General features: G+C 40.3%; 5 non-coding genes across 5 annotated transcripts; all 5 read left to right on the forward strand.

Annotated features, from left to right (window-relative positions):
• The first annotated feature begins 1079 nt into the window (after positions 1–1079).
• trnaw-cca (transfer RNA tryptophan (anticodon CCA)) lies at positions 1080–1153 on the forward strand. Its single transcript has one exon. It is a non-coding gene; the product is annotated as a tRNA-Trp (tRNA).
• Positions 1154–5374: 4221 nt separating this feature from the next.
• LOC116682662 (small nucleolar RNA U3) lies at positions 5375–5590 on the forward strand. The gene has a single exon (XR_004330459.1). It is a non-coding gene; the product is annotated as a small nucleolar RNA U3 (small nucleolar RNA).
• Positions 5591–6354: 764 nt separating this feature from the next.
• On the forward strand, positions 6355–6468 carry LOC116682666 (U5 spliceosomal RNA). Its single transcript, XR_004330462.1, has one exon. It is a non-coding gene; the product is annotated as a U5 spliceosomal RNA (small nuclear RNA).
• A 1486-nt stretch (positions 6469–7954) lies between these two features.
• On the forward strand, positions 7955–8042 carry trnay-gua (transfer RNA tyrosine (anticodon GUA)). Its single transcript is given in 2 exon segments — positions 7955–7991; positions 8007–8042. It is a non-coding gene; the product is annotated as a tRNA-Tyr (tRNA).
• Positions 8043–11082: 3040 nt separating this feature from the next.
• Positions 11083–11154, forward strand: trnag-ucc (transfer RNA glycine (anticodon UCC)). The gene has a single exon. It is a non-coding gene; the product is annotated as a tRNA-Gly (tRNA).
• The last annotated feature ends 1993 nt before the right edge of the window (positions 11155–13147 follow it).

Here is a 13147-nt window from a genome sequence, read left to right on the forward strand (position 1 = left end):
CCTTACATAGTAACCAGTAGATTTACTGGTGAACATGGGTTTCAGACATCTGCTTGGTTTAAATGCAACTCCCGTTGCGTCTCGCCATCAGAATTCTTTTTTTTTTAACTGTCAGTTTGACTCACACACACACACACACCACATTTCACACATACCTGGTGGGGAAATAAAATAAAAAAAATGAACCAAAAACAAAAAAAAATCACACTGATCGTAAAAATTTAAAGTTCAAAAAGAAAGTTATATTGAGTATGAAAACTCTTGTTCATTACATTTTACTTCATAATTGCAACCGCATGTTTGTATTAATTGTTGCAAAACGTTCTGTTATAGTTTGTTTGTTACCATGACAACACCATTGATCTGAAGCTCATGTAATAGTTTTTCTAATCAGCAATAAAATATAACAATTTCTGATCAACCCATATCAATTGCATGCTTAAAATAACATACCGGTTTAAAGCCCCGCCCATTTCAAGACAAACCGACCCACTTCCGGTTAAATCTAACCACTTCCGGTCCAGTCCGAGTACGGATACGGATACAGATAATTCATGTGGTAACCAGATACAGATACAGATATGCTGTACTCGCTCATCCTAGTATATACAAGCTGGACATTTTCCTCTTTAACTCATATGCTTGTTTCGCCGCTGCCGACTGCAGCGTTCTCGCTTAATACTACACCAGTGTCAAAGATTGTTATCTATCAGTCACTTAGACACAAAAACAAAGGAAAATTTTTCCGGTTTTGAAAAACGGAAGACATCCCTTGAAAGTCCTATATTGTAAAAATGGAGATGTCTGTGTCTTTATTGATTCAAAACAGGCTGATGTGCAATATAAATACTGTGAAAGTAACAAAACGCTTAATTCACACAGCCGGTTTTCTAAAACTGTGCCTTTAAAAGAGACGTCATGACTACACTTTAATGTCAGGGCATGACCTGAAAAGCTTGATACTATTGTTATGTCTAGGGGGCTTCCAGAGTGATGATGTGTGTATGCATTATTCTTAAAGAATTGATGTTATATGCATTAATCTCAAAAAAAGTTAATGTGTACATACATTGATCGTAGACCTCGTGGCGCAATGGTAGCGCGTCTGACTCCAGATCAGAAGGTTGTGTGTTCAAATCACACGTCGGGGGTGAGATGTTTAGGGGGCAGTAGCTCAGTCAGTAGGGAACGAGAATGTCTCGGCACTACCAGGTGTTCTAAGCAAGGCATTGTACCCCCTCCCAACCTCTCAGGGTGCTGGCCAGCTCTGACATTTCTACATTTAGGCATGAATAGGTCCTGAGCATGTGTGTGTTTTTCAGACTTGTGTTGATTACTATCAAAGAGTGTAAATTGTGTCAAAAGTAGTATCATTTACATTAATTTTTTAAAAAGAAAGATGATGCATTGATCTAAAAGAAGGTTGATGTGTATGTGCATTAATCAAAACGAAAGTTGATGTGTGTATGCATTAATCAAAACGAAAGTTGATACACTTACACACTGTACTACCACCAGCCTTTAAACATGTCCATAATTCATTAAACGTGCCCCCCCCCCCCCCATTTGCAGTGATTCCTTCAGAGTAAACACAATGAATTTATTGCAGTAGATGTGAAAGAAATGCATAAAGTTCTGTTAATTCAGCCAGTGCCCATACCTCTGGTTATTTCCTGTTTTCCGGTGAAGTCCACACTAGTGGAAACACGCCTTCTGTCACATCTACTGCAGTGTTCACTCGGAAGGAATAACTGCACATGGCTAGGCACTGGTAATGACATTTTGAACATGTTAAGAGGCTAAAAACAGGTTTAAACTTGCCCTGTTGAAGCCTGTTGGGTGCTAACTCTAGCAGGAGGATAACACGGTGTAGACACCACCGATTGTTTCATTTCTCTCTCCACTGACAGACCTCCTAATGTACAAACTACAGAGCTACGTGTTAAAATTGACTGGAATTCTAAGTCCATCTGCTTTAAAAGATGTCTGCGGTCCCGAAAATGTAAAATTGTCAATGAACTGCAGAGAATGGACGGTAGATTCAGTTGAAAGCCATTGTTTAGCAGCAGCAAGGTACCGACGGGCCCGAAGGGCTTCAGCCTCTGCTGTGGAAGAGGCAAAGCAGCGGGTGTGGGAGAAGTTCGGAGAAGACATGGAGAAGGACTTTATACCTTTACATTGGTGGAGTGCTGTGGCCATCAAGAGCTGCACAATTTGCATGTAATGAAAGTAACTGTTGTATGTTAGACTTTAGTGTATGTAAGTATATGATTATTTGTTGCAATTAGTAAGTTATAGTTGTGTTGTTTGAAAGGCCTTTCTGCTTTTGTATTGATGCCTAGTTCTTATGTTCTGTTGTACATGCTGTAAATGTTATGTGTTTTGTATTTTATGTAAAAATTAAAAATAATGGGAAATATGTATTAAGTTGTATTACGTATACATATAAAGACTGATACAAAGCCACCCTCTGGCGTGGAGCCAGAACCATACAAACCCAGGAAGTGGACATCACCCTGGAAAATATTTCTAGAATATTTAAGGTTGAAAGAAAATGTCAAATTAAAAGTGTAGGTGTATCCGAGAAGAGGTCATTTTGACATTTATGTTTAATTGTATTTAACATAATGTAACCCCTCTGTTGGGTAATTACTAGTTGTAGTGATCTATGCTCTATGGACCAGAATTTTCTACTAGATTCGTCTACTGGAGCAGAAGAGTTAATATTACAACATGTTGAAAGAAAAAGTAGAAAACCACAGACCAGGAATAAGTTTTAACTGCCGGCTTATTATTTGAATATTAACATACACATATACATACAAAACCATTGACAACAATTACACAAAATACAATCCCACTTAACACCCTTTTTGTTAAGTTATTTAGGTTTTCACCTTTTGAGTTTATACCAAGTTCAATATTAGTTCTATATTAATCTAATTTCAGTTTTAACCTCAGTTTGGTTTTAGGTTTTAATCCCTTTTGGTTTTCTTTTCCTTTTTTTAGTTCTCTAATTAGTTCTGTTTAGAGTTTTGATTTGTTTAGTTAACTTCAGTTAATCTAAATCACATCAGTGAATTTCACCTCCTAATTAGAGTATTTGCATGTAGTAATGTACCCATTTACAAGTGGTAATACCCATGGAAAAGAAAATGAAAAAAACAATAATTTGGAGTTACAAAACCATATAATTCAGCAAAAGACTGAACAAATTGGTGGTTAGGACCACCAGAAATAAGAAAAGAAAAAGGAGTTCTCCTCTCCCCTATCGTCTTTTTACTTGTTAACCGTAACTCAAAGTTCGTTTGGAGTCCGCTGCAGAATTTGCAGAAGCTGAAGGAAATCCTACTAGTCAGAAGTGTGGATTCGTAGAAACTGGATGAATCCTACCAGTTCAGAAGATTGTGAGCAACGTCCTATTGAGACGCTGTGACTCAGGTATTCACAACGTTCAGCAGATCACTGGGTGGCTCGCCATCTTGTTTCAACCTCGTGTCTCTCAAGTCGATGTCGGTCGACGTCGGTTGAACATTTCTTCAACCCACTCAAAATAGCCAAGTCCCGATTTCCAATGCACTAATCGTCTTCACCAGGGACAAATTGAGTACATGGGATATCTTTCACAAAAGTCAACCAAATTGGCTTTCAAAAGGTACAGGTTTTTTCCACCTTATTCTCCGTTTCTCTCACAGCTTTTCATCTGCGGCTCGCTCTGCAAAACCAAACTGTCCTAGCAAGAGAAACTGTTTGACAATTTGATTGGTGAGTGATGAGTCCGGTTAGTCACCTGGTTACGTAACAACGTGACCTTTTCAAAATAAAGTCCACATTTTCAAAATAAAAGTCCACATGCTTTTAAATACAAAATAACTCATGAATGACATACCATGGAATAAATATTACAAAAGGTTCTCAATAAACGTTTAACCATATGTTAACACATTTATTGATTAATTTCCTTTTAACCAGTTTATTTATTTTGCTAACTAAGTAAACCTGGTTACATGAGGTCTAGATGTCTTATGAGACAGTTGTGTCCCCGAGATGACACACTCTGAGCATCTGTTTAGCAAGCTGCATCTTTCGTGTCTTGACTTTCTCTGTGCTCTGAAATAAAAAAAAACTGCAAATCAATACATTGCAGTCTATATACACACCGTTTTCACGAGATTGACTCGATATCATATGAAATGATAACGTTTCTAGTTCTGTTGCCGAAGCTAACGGGATGATATAGCTAGCTAGCTAGCTGAGTAACGTTACAGCTTAACGCTAGCTCGCAACCAAACTATCAGGATTCTACTCAGCTGCAGTTAGCTTTCTTGCTGAAATACAATAAAAATTAGCCTGCCAAAGTGGACAAACATGCATGGTGAACTATAGATGGAGCTACATGACAACACGGGGTATTTATTCGAATGGAACAGTTAGGAAAATGAAACGTTAGCCCCTTGCCATTACAGTTATCAACACACATTCAGCCTATGCGAGCTACAGGCTACGTTAGCATTGCTAATGTTACTGTTAGCGACGAAATCATACTTACAGCTTGTGGTTGGGATGACCAGACAGTCGGAACAGCAACCGCAGCTTAGAAAATCCTGCTTTAAATTGTCCAAAGTTTGAAAACTGTCTTTGGGGGAAAAGTTCACAGGGATCTCCTTAAACAGCAGCCATGTCCGTCGAGTGTTTGCTTCCTTGGGAAGACTATGAGAAGTGTCTCCGTTCCGTGTACAGACTGGAACTCTGCATTTACAACCCGGGTTCATTGTCAATATCCTGGGAAATATCCAAACTTTCTTCTTAGTAATCCGTCAGAGTACAGGAGCAGCGTTCTCAGTCGGACATCTAATCGACCTAACGCCAGCAACATTAGGAACTGGTCTCAGGTCAGTGGCCTGTGTGTAAATGTTGGGGCTGGACCGTTCTCCTTATACGTCCATGGGCGTGACAAAGCTGATGGTTCTGAGATCCTGACGTCACCTTTTGGCTTTGTTGGGATTCGCCCGTTTTCAGCGGCAGTTTCAAAATGTGGGATTTTCAGAGGAAAGGCATGTCATTGGGTTTTAAAGCTTTTATGTATGTCCTATTTACCCACTGAACTGTCGTTATTCACCTATGACAAGGTAAAATCGGTTTTGCATTATATCACCCCTTTAACAATATTTGGAGATGATATACAAATCTTGAGTGCTTTTTGTACCCAATAATCAACAGTGGTGGTTAACCTGCAACATGGGCTTTAAGATCTAAATAGATTTCTCACCTCAGAGTCATCTGGAGCACGTAACGATTAGCTTCTGTCCCTCTGAACCCTGAGTGACAATCACTCTGCAGTGAATGAGATGCAGTTTCCCCCCCCAGTCTAACCAAGACTATACTTTCAGGGATCATTTCTAGAGTTTCTGACTTGAGGAATGTGTTTCTAAAGTGTTTGGTCTCGCTGACCACGATGAAGAGTCGTGATATTCCTTTCCGAGCGTGAGACTGACAGAGAGTAATGATTCACTTCATGTGCTCTCTGTCATTGATGATCGTTCTTTGCTTCTTTATGGAGTATTTAAGAAGGGAATATGATCAGAGTGGTAGTAGCAGACATGTGAAAAACTTATTGTATGAAGGTAATAAACCATGCGAAATTATAGTCAGTCTTGAAGTATGTTTTGTCCATGGTGGACAAGGTTACTTTAACGGGTTAACACCTACTTTCTTGACTTTGTAATGCCTTATGTCCGGTTTAAAAATGTAAACTGAGTTAAGCCATAATTCATTTTTGTTTTTACCTTTGCTTTTTCTACTTTGACATGTAAAAAAGGTGCATTGTTTGAAAGCCCATCTGTACACATCCATGTTCCACTCCCACAGGTGTTTCCTCTTGACTAATCAGACTGTGTGGCCTTTACAGGCTCAGCTTGAAAAAGGTGAGAGCTTGCAGAACAAAAAAATCTGAACTAAATGTTTAAATTTGCACTTGTAAAAATAAGATTTTAATTTGATGTCACACAATGAAAAAACACACGAGAGCTTGGAAAAAAAATCTGTCATGTGCTTGACAATGGCAATAAATTGCGCGGGATGTGAAGACAATGTGCAATACAGGCCAAATCCTATGGTGGGAATAAAGATCCACCAATGTATCTGTCAACAATGTCCACCTGAATCCAGAAATGTCCCAGCCAGATGGGAAATAGACCTGACAAACAGGGCATTGTGAGTACAGATATAAACATCAGTAAGGAGTCTACCAAGTTGCCTCTTATCATTTTAGTTTGGACACCCAGTGAGGCTTACCGCGATGGTTTGGACTGGGTCCACTAGGGTTTTCTGCTGCTCTCGATCAGACGGCTGTACTCACTCTGGTTTCTGTTCATAATGCACGAGACGTTTGCCTTTTACTAAAGACTTCCTTGGAGGGGAACGCTGATGAGTTGAAACTATTTTTGGTGGGTTTTGCTGTTTGGCCCAGCTTTTTGTACTTGCTTTTGCTTACCTTTGCTTTTACTCATCAGCTCTGTTTTTATCCCACCCAGAAAAGGGATTTTAGACCCGGAACAAGCCATCTTTTATTTCCTGTAGAGGTCCAAGTGGGAACGAGTGCAAAGAAGAGTGATGAAGAAGCCAAAGGATAAAGGAGGGAAAGGAGTGCCGGACCTGTTATTGTTTTTAAGGAGCAGATTTATAGCTATACACATAACAGCAGCCACGGCCCCATCCAGAAATCCTAAAACTGCAGCTATGGCACGGTTCTGGATGGGATCATACCTCTCTGATCTTAATGTCAGATGTAGGTGGGGGGGGCCGTGGCTGCTTGTAGAGAGAGAGAGCTTGCAGCGAGGTGGTGGCTGTGTGGGATCTGGTCCGCTCCTGGCGCTTGCTTCTGGGAGAGACACGGACGGTGTTTCTCCCTTCGGCCTGGATGGCGGAGGAGGCTAGGGTGGTGGTGGGATGAGCAGCTATTCGCCATCTTTAGGACTTGGATGGAGAGAAAATGCGTTAGTGACAGTGTTCATATGTCCTTTCTTTGTTTTCTGTCTTCTCTGGAGTTAACTATTGATGCACCCTCTTTTTTTTTTTTTACATTTGGCTTCTTTCAACCACTGATTAGAACATTGCTTATTTTTCTCTATTTATATCAGATCTTGAGTGCTTTTCATTTTGCCCCTCAAACATTTTTCTTCTTTTCTTCTAAATCCTGTTTTAGCATTCTAAGTTTACCTGTACTCAAAGAACCATTTTCAAGAAACCCAAATTCTGACGCCCTACATGGAGGAGTAATGGCTCTTTACAGTGAAAATGCAAAAGAAGATGTTCACATATTCAGCCCAGGTAAATGCTCGGCCCATATTCACACAGACCTAAACCTTCTCACTTAATGCTGGTTACAATATTCAAATAATCAACAATGCCAGAGAAAAATAACAAAGTGTGATAACATTTTTAATAAAGTACTGGCATTTTTTAATAAAGTATTGGCTTTTTCTTTGCGAAGGTTTTTTTTCGATTGGTGAAAGCTTCCTTTCCGGCACTTTGAAGTAGAAAATCAACAAATAATTGTGATAATCTCCATATTGATCAAACTAATCGTGATTATAACTTTGTCCATAATCGTGCAGCCCAAAGAGATCTAATGTTTTATCAAACCAGGTTGTGCAAGTAACCTTTCTGCTGACTTCTTGACAAATAAAGCAGGTAACATCACTCACAGAAAGCTAATGCGATGGCTGGGAATCAAACCCAGGTCAACTGCTTGGAAGGCAGCTATGCTCACCACTATACCACCATCACTGGGCAATCCAATGTTCACTTCAAATCTTGTAATACATCTGGGCATTGAGACTGGAAGTGCACTCTATCACTGAGCTACAGCCCCTGATGATTCAGAAAGTCCCCCCAAGGGGTCCTGGGTTATCACATCAACAAGAATGGGAAGTGTGTTCCTGTATGTTATCTCCCTTCGATAGCTCAGTTGGTAGAGCGGAGGACTGTAGGGTCATGAATCTGAAATCCTTAGGTCGCTGGTTCAAATCCGGCTCGAAGGAGCAGTCCTTCTTTAAGAGTTTCCCTACACAGATCAATAAAGTATTTCTGATTCTGATGTAGAGATGGACAGACAACCGAAAAGCATAATACTTCTTGCCAAGACAGAACAAGAAAAAACAAGAAGAGGTGGGGGAGACAGAGTTAAGCCCCGACAGAATAGAGAACTAGGCAAAAGTTGTGAAATAGTGCCAAGTGTGACCAGAAGAATTGCAAAAAAACTAGCTTCTTTTTTTCCTCTTTTGTACACAACCCAAAGTTTTACAAAACAAAAGATAACTTTCACCGAATCCCTGTTAAATCACAGTCAACATTTGTCTCACAAACCATCTCAATGTCCAATTTAAATAATTTATCCAACAGTATTGAAACTTTAACTTACCCCCGCTGTTTGAAATTGCTTCCTTGTCGTTTGGATTTCCCGAGTGGAATCAGCGAGCCCTCCTTGGTGGGAGAAAGCAAAGACATAACAAATTCAGTTGTCTCCTACAAGGAGAAAACATTGAGAAAAGATACAGAAGTCATATCCTCTGAGAGGCATTGGAGATCTTATCATGAATAATTAATATGAAAATCATTGGTTAAATGTAATTTACCATTACAAGTTACTGTTGAAAAATGAAAATAATTGTTATTGAGATAGAGGCAGATGAAGTGTTTATGACCCATCAATGATGACAAAAAGATACATCCGCAGTCGGGGGTCTGCTTTAAAGGAAATGGTACTCTTTAAAAGTGTTGTGGTTCTAGCGATAAACTAATGAGGAAGAATTTGACAAATCAACCAAAACGTAGTCCAGGAACTTAGTCTTTCAAATATTACACCTGCATCTGTCAAGTCCTGACCATTCCCTGACCGGGAATTGAACCCAGGCCGCAGCGGTGAGAGCACCAAATCCTAGCCACTAGACCATCAGGGAGTCACCGCTATCAAATTTATCTTTGTAGATGTGAGTTTCCTCTTCACTTACTGGAATGACTCATATTGTTTTAGGCGAGGAATGGCGCCTGGCTAGACCTTCAGAAGGCAGGACATGACAGATTACACATCTGTCACATAGTCAGTTTGTAGTCTTAAATATCAAGTCTCTTGCTGTTCCTTGACTAGTTAGCCATATTGTTGGTTATATTGTTTTAGGCGAGGAATGGCGCCTGGCTAGAGCTTTAGAAGGCAGTGGTGCAAAATGCAAAACTGCCTGTTTCAATTTTTATTACATGGTAATATTACAATAACAGAGGTGAAGAGATTACCTGGAAATGCTTCTGGTATTTTCCAGGGAACTTCTTCACCTCTGTTATTCTAAAATTACCATGAAATATGTATTGTCCTGCACGCACGTAACGCTGTGCAATCTGACCAGCAGCTAAACACCTTCCACCATCAAGCACTGGCGACACGTTTATTTGAGTAACAAAGGGTGAAACTGGGATGAAACACAATGACCAGTTATTTAGATCTTAATGAGTCACTGATATTAAACAAAGATAATTGTAAAAACAATATAACTACACAACATTGTAATGCGGTGGTATATACAGTAGGCTAGCGAAAATGTAAGATGAAATAAAGAAACACGTAATGTATTGTTATACAGTGTACGTAGTATAACCTATGTTGGGTATCTAAATAAACTAAGATATACTTACATGTGGCATTACCCAAGATAAAAGTGGCAAACTAGCTTACTGAAGTATATCGTCAGTTAGGGCTGAACAATATTGTGTTTTAGCATTGACATCGCAATGTGCACATGCGCGATGGTCGCATCACAGGACGTTACGATGTTGACGTTAATACTTTTTTGCTGCTTGATAGAAAAGTAAACTTTCACCGTTTCTCCTTTACATGATTATTACCATCCGACCATTCCCCTTTAAGACAGGTAGCCATGTGGGCAACGTGTGGATGTGACGTTAGTCCGATGGGGTTTATTGGTATGGGAAGTGAGGCTCTCCGTGTGTAGAAAAGTACCGGAGGCAGCCGCTGCCGCTGATACAGTGATGTCATAGTTTTCATGGGTAGTAAGGGACGCTACAGTAGTCAGTGTTTTATGTTCTCTACAAATACAAACTAAATCCCCTGATTAATGCAACATAATCACAACGTCTCCCGGCCATTTCCCACCGCAGAAAGCTGCTATCAGCCAAGCTAAAGCTAATATAGTTAGCTTAAAGAAACCAGCAGAAAGCTGCTACCAGCCAGGCTCAAGCTAATACAGTTAGCCCCAAAAAACAAGCAGAAAGCTGCTACTAGCCAGGCTAAAGCTAATATAGTTAGCTTAAAGAAACCAGCAGAAAGCTGCTACCAGCCGGTCTAAAGCTAATATAGTTAGCTTCAAGAAACCAGCAGAAAGCTGCTACCAGCCAGGCTAAAGCTAATATAGTCAGCCTAAAGAACCAAGCACAAAGCTGCTACCAGCCGGTCTAAAGCTAATATAGTTATCCTAAAGAAACAAGCGGTCCGTCTGTCCCAACTAACGTTTTGGTTCGGAGCCGCGACACTGGAAACGTAACACTAATCTACTATAGATGGCTGTGTCTGATCGAACGTCATTTCCACTGACTGAACTGTTCTTGGATACACGGTTTGTTTCTAGTGTGCATGACGTGCAGGTCTGATCAATTTGTCAAACTATCGAGCTGACCCCGCTAGTCAACCACAACCTTAAATTTAGAGGAAGTAACATGCGGTCACTCTCATTCACGTTAGCCTGGATTGATTATTATATGAATACAATGGTGTCATGCTAGTCAACCAGCATATTTCTACCTGATGTACCTCTCCAAAATCACTTCAGAAGAGTAATGTTAGTCACAGCGCTTACTTGCTTTGGTGTTTGTAAAGCATTAAAGTCTATCCCCAGATGAGGGACAACTCTGTCTTAGTTATGTAGCATGAAAGCTAGCATAAGCTTACTAGCATCCAGCCCGCTTCTAAATACAATAAAAAACTCTGGAAAAGACTGCTCCTTCGAGCCAGATTTGAACATGTCTCAAAGCCCAAATGTATTACAAGATTTGAAATGAACATCACGTTATCCAGCGATGGTGGTATAGTGGTGAGCATAGCTGCCTTCCAAGCAGTTGACCTGGGTTCGATTCCCAGCCATCGCAGTAACTGTTTTTGGGTTGTGGTACATTCTTTTTTTACAAGAAGTCAGCAGAAAGGTTACTTGCCCAACCTGGTTTGATAAAATATCTTTGAGCTGCATGATTATGGCCAAAATGATAATTACAATGACTTTGATCAATATGGAGATCACGATTAATTATCACAATTATCTGTTGATTTTCTAATCTCAGCAAAGTTATTGATGGATGATTCTAGTTACTTCACCAAGTTCAGGCCAAATGCCACAGCTGTAAGACATCACATTGGTTGCCTTCCAGCAATTTAAGATATGCAAATGGAAGTGGTGGGATTTGAACCCACGCCTCCAGAGAGACTGAAGCCTTAATCCAGCGCCTTAGACCACTCGGCAACACTACCTGCAATTATCAACTTTCCACATCATGACAAACACAGGCACCGTAATCAACGTTATGCTTGTTAATGTTATTGGAAAACTTGATGTAATACAAGCAAATACTTAAGGCCCCACCCAACAGTTTTGTGATATGTGGCGGGCAACTGTATGTCAATGATCAAGCTTGTTGCTGTGACCAAGAAACCACCAGCAAAATGACTGATGCATCATCAGTTTAAAATTTTTCTTGGATGCCAAATATTTGAATTCAAAGTCAGAATCCATTTGAGATGTAAGATCAATACAATGCACGTCCAGCTTCTACATTTCCGCATGAGTCAGCTTCCCCAATTTCTAAGGAAATATAAACAGGAAAATAGCCTGATAAGCATACATGTGCAGCTCAACCTCTAAAAGCCATAAAGCAAATGCTTGTGGCTTAAAGATCAAGATCCCGCTCATTAAACAAATACTAAATACTGTAAATACCTTTTAATTAGCTCAACACTTTTTAACAGTTAAACTGAAACACTGGAGCTCCAGGTCCTGCAGACGCAGACTGTCTGCCGTCAGTGGGGCTCGGCCAGCGGGGAAACATCGCTAGAAAGCTCCGCTGCCGACCTCGACGTGATCTGATCTCCAGCGGGACACAGAAAGCTCCAGACCCGGTGGCAGCGGCGCAACCCCCGGGAGCCCACCGCCAGTGTTGGTGGAATAGCAAGCTAGCGTTAGCGAACTAACCAACCAGCCCGCTAACAACAAAAAAAAGTAATTTAAAAGGCACGCATTATACCACTGATGGTGGTCCGTCCGTGGCTGCAAGACCTGGAGCTCACCCCATTGTTTGAGTTTGACTGTTAAAAGTGTTGAGATATTTAAAAGGTATTTATTTATAAGCGGGGTTAGTTTTCTAACGCTAGCTTGCTAATCCACCAACACTAGTGGTGAGCGGGTCTGAAGCTATCCATGTCCGTCTGCAGCTGCAGGACCTGGAGCTCACCGCCAGTGTTTCAGTTTGACTGTTAAAAAGTGTTGAGATAATTAAAAAGTATTTGTTTAGAAGCAGGCTGGCTGCTAGTTAGCTAACGCTAGCCTCCATGCTACATAAATAAGCCTGACAGAGCTGTCCCTCACAGAAAAAAAAACACAGGTAAAATTAAAAAAAACACTACATAAACATTGCTACAGTGTGTTCATTTAAACATAGGTACACTTACAGTGGTGTAAAAAGTGTTTGCCCCCTTCCTCATTTGCTGTTCCTTTGCATGTTTGTCACACTTAAGTGTTTCGGAACTTCAAACCAATTTAAACAATAGTCAAGGACAACACAAGTAAACAGAAAATGCAATTTGTAAATGAAGGTGTTTATTATTAAAGGTGAAAAAAAATCCAAACCATCATGGCCCTGTGTGAAAAAGTGATTGCCCCCTAGACCTAATAACTGGTTGGGCCACCATTAGCAGCAACAACTGCAACCGCAACTGCAAAAGCGTTTGCGATAACGTGCAATGAGGCTTTTACAGCGTCCTGGAGGAATTTTGGCCCACTCATCTTTGCAGAATTGTCCTAATTCAGTTACATTAGAGGGTTTTTGAGCATGAACAGCCTTTTTAAGGTCATACCACAACATCTTAATAGGA

Source organism: Etheostoma spectabile, unplaced genomic scaffold (assembly GCF_008692095.1).
Source record: "Etheostoma spectabile isolate EspeVRDwgs_2016 unplaced genomic scaffold, UIUC_Espe_1.0 scaffold00018822, whole genome shotgun sequence".
In the NCBI taxonomy this organism is placed as follows: domain Eukaryota; kingdom Metazoa; phylum Chordata; class Actinopteri; order Perciformes; family Percidae; genus Etheostoma; species Etheostoma spectabile.